The sequence below is a fragment of the Sapajus apella genome, unplaced genomic scaffold, assembly GCF_009761245.1.
Source record: "Sapajus apella isolate SASKATOON/1434 unplaced genomic scaffold, GSC_monkey_1.0 scaffold12, whole genome shotgun sequence".
In the NCBI taxonomy this organism is placed as follows: domain Eukaryota; kingdom Metazoa; phylum Chordata; class Mammalia; order Primates; family Cebidae; genus Sapajus; species Sapajus apella.
In genome coordinates, this window is record NW_022436952.1 from 6,910,619 (window position 1) to 6,916,446 (window position 5,828).

Sequence of the window (5,828 nt, forward strand, 5' to 3'; positions counted from 1 at the left end):
CTTATTAAAGGTCACGAGCTCGGCTTCATTGCTGCCATGGTATCCAAGCACAAGTCTGTCTGGGATTTCATTTGCTTGATGGACAAAGGAGAGCATGTTCCAATACATATCCTGAGTGGTGGGGGTGGGGAGGGAAGGGGAAGAGTGCTCTCTAGAGATTTCTCTTTGTCCTCTGATGTAAATAGAGGTTGCGTTTTCTCTAACCACACTCAGTGATCTGAATCTCTTGGACTCTGGATTTTTCCTTTACTTGCTGTGAAGCCTTGAAAAGTATGAATCAGCTAGATAATGGTGCTGTGTACACAAGGATCCCCTAACGATGTACAAGGGTTAAAGATGTGTTTAAGGTCTTCAGGCAATCCAACACGACCACAGGTTTCCAAAATTTCAAAGGAAATTGAAAACCATAGTTCCCAAACCAGATATTTTCTGGTGTCCAGATGTTCATGGCATGCAAACCAAATGTCTGGATTATGAGCTCACTTTTTTCATTTCTTTTTTTCAGCTTACATCCAGATGTTGGGTCCAACTGGTCAGAGGCCTGGGGCAGAGACAGAAATCAAATCTAGGATGTTCATCTAGGGTCTCCAGCTCCTCCATTTCTGCTTCTTCCTCACACTGCTCCCCACATCCTCCCCGACTCACCTTCATGCTGCGTCGCAGCAAATACAGCTCACATCCAGACATGGCGCTGCCCTTGACAGCTGGGTCCACAAAGGCAGGTCGGGTATATCTTTAAAGAAAAGTTATTTTAACCATTCGGAAGCCTTCCTACATCAGAGTAGAGCACCTCCCCAGCAGACCTCTGCGGAGAGCAAGGGCAGGCTAGGAAGGATGGAAGGAAGTTTCAGGACTGCAGGAAATAAGGGCTTGGAGGTCAAAGGAGAAATCAGAGAAGACATGAATTCAATCAGCATCCTAGTGGTCTGGAGTGGAGATGATCTCAGGAGTCATAACCTGGGCAAGGTCACAGAGAGTAAGAGAAGAACTAAAGCCTCTAAAGGCGAGGCTGAGAAGCATATGGCCATAGAAGGAGACTCGTGTCTGTTATTCCTAAAAGTTCAAGGAGGTATAAACTGTGTAAGATTTAAATGGAGGAGCACACAATCTTACTTGCTTTCAGAGGCTTTTGAGGTCCCCATTCTCCCATTAGCAGCCAGGCAACACTCTCTGCCCTCTCCAAAGGGAGGAGTGGAAAGGCTTCAAAATCCCTAGAAAATAAATGTCCCCTCCATCCAAAATCCAGTGTGTAGCTTGAGGACAGGACTTTAACTGAGAGAAATATGTAGAAGAAGGGAATAGAAGCCAGGCACCCAGGTGGTGGGTGACAGAAGAGAACTTCCTAGCTGGTTTTAGTTAGGGAGGGCACCCTGGGCAAAAGTCGGAATGCGACTTTTTTTTAACCCCTTTAATAAAATGCTGTTAAATTCCTCTTTTGCAGATGTTCTGCCAACGGAATGGAAATTGTCCAGAGTGGGGAACAGGGAGCCTCATCTTGACTGGACTTGGACATCCATCCTTAAGGCCAAAGTTCTCCCACCACCAACTTTAACTCCTGCCGTCTCCCTCCCACTCCCTTTTCAAAACGCTTTCCACCCAGGAAAGGAGATTTTGAAGCCAAGTCTGTACCAGCCACACCTCCCCAGAACTGTTAAGGAAGGAACCTGAAGCCAGGGGCAGTCCTCTGGCAATCACCCCCACTACCAAGAGCAGGACAGACGTGTTTCTGCTGGACACTATCCCCTGAGGTTGCATGATTCAGGCTACCAAGGATACCTGCCCTTGGGAATTCAACTCCTGAAGGTAAGTTGGGATTGGGCCCTGAGAAGATCCATGGAAGCCCAGAGGACCCTGCCTGGCTCTGTCGCTTCATGCTGTTGAGGTGGTCCTGGGGAGGACTTGCTCACATCCGGGTGGGGAGCAGCTGAGACCATACGTTTGATGACACTCTGCTCCCTCAATGTGCAGCCTCACCCTCATCTCACAGTCCAGCAGGCCTCTGGTAGGATGGGCTTGTCTCACCCAGTGTGTGAGATTTTTTGGAAGTGGCCTGATTTTGGAGTTTCCCTCCAAGCCTTTCCTAGACACTTGCTTTCTCTTTCATTCTCTCTTTTTTCTGTCTTCTTAAGTCTGATTTTCTCCTTTTTTCCCTCTCTTGTCTCCATCTCTTTTCCTGTCTCTCATTTCTTATTTCTCCCCACATTTCACTCTGTTCTCTTACCCTTCCCTTTCCATTCTGTTTCTCTCCCTCCCTCCCTCCCCACCCGCTGCCTGGCCTTCCATATATCAAGCAGAGTTTTATCACCTTACACAGGGGCAGCCCTGCCACCTGCCATCGGGTTGATAGGCTAGTGACAGTTTGTGGATATTGCCATGTCACAAGTGCAGGGACCGCGTCAAAAATAGCCGTGATGTCTAAACCACTTCAGCTACCTTTTTTATTTTTAAAAGGAATACATTCACATGGTTTTAAGAAACTGTAAAAATGTATAAAGTAAAAAACTCTTTCTCTCACACTGTCTCCACCTCTCCCGGCCTCACCATTGTGCTTAGGGGAAACCATTGTGATAGTTTCTTCTATGTCCTCCCAGAGTGTCTTTATGCAAATGAAAATTACTGTGATAATATATTTCTATTTCGCCCTTACCACACAAAAGATAGACTACCATAATCCTATTCTGCACTTTTTTTTCACTTGATAATAAAAACCTGATTTTATTAATGGATATCTACAGAGCGATTACCATGTGCCATGTGCCTCCTGGGCACTGTGGAACATACATGGGTGAACAAGACACAGGCACAATCTCCACATTCAAGGATCTGAAGACAGTCTAGTGACAAAGCCCAACGGGCTCATCTACATTCAGCCATGCTGTAGAGGGCTAAATGCCTTTAAATAAATAAAGGCGGCCACACATAGTGGCTCATGCCAGTAATCTCAGCACTTTGGGAGGCTAAGACAGGAGGACCACTCATGTCCAGGAGTTTAGACCAGCCTGGGCAACATAGTGAGACCCTGTCTCTACAAAAAATAAAAAATCAGCTGGGCATGGTGAGGTGGTGCGTGCCTATAGTTCCAGCTATGTGGAAGGCTGAAGTAGGAGGTTTGCTTGAGCCCGGGATGTTGAGGCTGCAGTGAATCATCGTTTGTGTCACTGCATTCCAGCCTGGGGTGACAGAGCAAGACCCTGTCTCAAAAAAATAATAAATAAAATTAGTTGGCTGCGCACCGTGGTTCATGCCTGTAATCCCAACACTTTGGGAAGCTGAGCCAGGCAGATCACGAGGTCAGGAGTTCAAGACCAGCTTGGCCAAGAAACCCCATCTCTACTAAAAATACAAAAAATTAGTTGAGCATGGTGGCCTGGGCCTGTAATCCCAGCTACTCAGGAGGCTGAGGTGGAGAACTTCTTAAACCTGGGAGGCGGAGGTTACAATGAGCTAAGATTGCACCACTGCACTTCAGTCTGGGCAACAGAGTGAGACTCCATCTCAAAATAATAATAATAAATAAAATAAGTAAAATCAAAGAACAATGAGAGCACAGAAGAGGGAGGAGATTAAATCCAATCCCGAGGACTCATGGTGGGGGGGTGGTGTCTGAGCTGAACTTTGCAGAATGGATGGGATTCTGCATACACAGAGCTGGGGAAGGGAGGGTTTTATGTGGTCAGAGATCTCAAGGTGAGAAAGTTCTGGCACATGCAAGGAAGCGAAAGGCAGAAGCCTAGGGGTTTGGGAGAGGGTACAGCTGGAGGGGCCGTGTGCAGTGGTGAAACATAGAGAACTGGGGTCCACCACCTGGATTTAAGTCCTGGTTCTACCTCCTACTAGCTAGTCAGTTCTTCATCTGTGAAACGGGATAAAAATTATCTCCCGCGTTATTAGAAGGATTCAGTGAGGCAGCATCAATGAAGACATCACAAGAAAGGACTGCACAGTGTGAGGTGCTAAGCCTGGAAAAACGAATAGGAATTGATCTTATATGGCCTCAGGGGCCATGATGCAGAGCTCAGGCTTTATTCTGAAGGCTTTGGAGAAGGGAACAGTGAAGTGTTTGGGTTAAAGAAATGACAGATAGGACCAAGGAGAGAAGGTGTGGAGTGATATGACAGGCATTTCATGAAATGCTATAAGGTAGCATTAAAATCTTATCTCTTGGTTACCAATGAAAGATAACTACATGTCAGATAAACTTTTACTTTATTATAAAAATGATTTATAGTTTCACTTAGGAATGTAGTTTCTGTTGGTAGTAACTCTGTAACTGTATGGCGGTATTCGTGGCATATATTGATTTATTCACTCCTCATTTATTTAGTCATTCAACCCACATTTGTCCAGCACCTACGAACAGTCAGGCACTTGTGCCATACCTTCTATCCTGAAGTCAGTTTACCAGACAACATACCATGAGGGCTGACTGAAGAGGGTCTGCTGAGTTCCACAGCCTCTCAGTCGTACCCCGGTGCCTCTTTGGAACATCATGGCAGAGAAAACAAGATCACACATTTCTCTGACTTCTAGCTCCCTGCAGTTAGAAGAAGTCGACCATAACAGGGCTGAGGACAACAGAAGACTGAGATCCAGAGGATGAAGTCATGATGTCTACAGTGTGGCTTAAGGCTGGCCAAGGCTGGGTGCATCAGTACACACCTGCAGTCCCAGCTACTCAGGAGGCTGAGGCAGGAAGATCGCTTGCATGCAGGAGTTCAAATCTAGCCTGGGCAACATAGGAAGACCATCATCTCTTAAAAAAAAAAAAGGAAGAAAAAGAAAAAGATTAGCCAGACCAGGAGAAGACCAGGGCAGAACAATTTATTTCAGGTAATTGGGAATTGATGATGTATCATTACTGAGCTCTGCTCTCCCTTTGGGGGTTCAAGACGAATGGAGGAAATGCTTCATTCCCACCTGCCTCTCTGACCAGATTCTCCTGCAGTGCAGCACTTTCCTGCTTTTAGGAAGTTGAGGATATAGGTTGAGGTATGGTAGAAACTACAGCGTGAGCCTCTTCTGCCTCTTTAACTAGCCGAGGTGGCAGAGATGTCATGCTCAGCTCAGCCACTAGAAAAACCCTTGCCGCTTTTTGTCCAGAACTGCCATCTTCCAGTAATTCACCAAAATGACGAACACAGAGGGAAAGAGGAGAGGCACTCGATGTATATTCTCTAGGCCTTGTAGAAAACATGGAGTTGTTCCTTTGGCCACATATATGTGAATCTATAAGGAAGGCAATACTTTAGACATCAACAGAATGGGTACTGTTCAAAACGGAATGCCCCACAAGTGTTATCAGGGCAAACTGGAAGAGTCTACGTTGTTCTCCAGCATGCTGTTGGCATTGCTATTAACAAACAAGGGCAAGATTCTTGCCAAGATCATTAATGTGCATGTTAAGCACATTAAGCACTCTAAGAGCCGAGACAGCTTGCTGAAACGTGTGAAGGAAAATGATCAGAAAAAGAAAGACACGAAAGAGAAAGGTACCTGGGTTCAACTGAAGCACCAGCCTGCTCCAGAGAAGCGCACTGTGTGAGAACCAATGAGAAGGGACCTGAGCTGCTGGAACCTACTCCCTACGAATTCATGGCATAATAGGTATTTAAAAAAAAAAATAAAAGACCAATGGACTATTAATTTTTTTTTTAAAGACAGGGTTTCACCATGTTGGTCAGGCTGGTCTTGAACTCCCGACCTCAGGTGATCTGCCTGCCTTGGCCTCCAAAGTGCTTGGATTACAGGCATGAGCCACCATGCCCGGCCCACTGGACTATTAAAAAGAAAGAAAGAAAGAAAAAGAAAGAAAGAAAGAAAGAGAGAGA

General features: G+C 45.8%; 2 long non-coding RNA genes across 2 annotated transcripts in view; one reads left to right on the forward strand and one right to left on the reverse strand.

Annotated features, from left to right (window-relative positions):
* The first annotated feature begins 539 nt into the window (after positions 1 to 539).
* LOC116552628 lies at positions 540 to 2,722 on the forward strand. The gene is made up of 2 exons (XR_004269469.1): positions 540 to 727; positions 1,442 to 2,722. It is a non-coding gene; the product is annotated as an uncharacterized LOC116552628 (long non-coding RNA).
* Positions 2,723 to 4,189: 1,467 nt separating this feature from the next.
* The window catches only part of LOC116552942, a 12,122-nt gene continuing 10,483 nt past the window's right edge, over positions 4,190 to 5,828 (reverse strand). The window contains exon 2 of the long non-coding RNA XR_004269567.1: positions 4,190 to 4,753. This is a non-coding gene — a long non-coding RNA (uncharacterized LOC116552942). The remainder of the gene's footprint in view (positions 4,754 to 5,828) is intronic.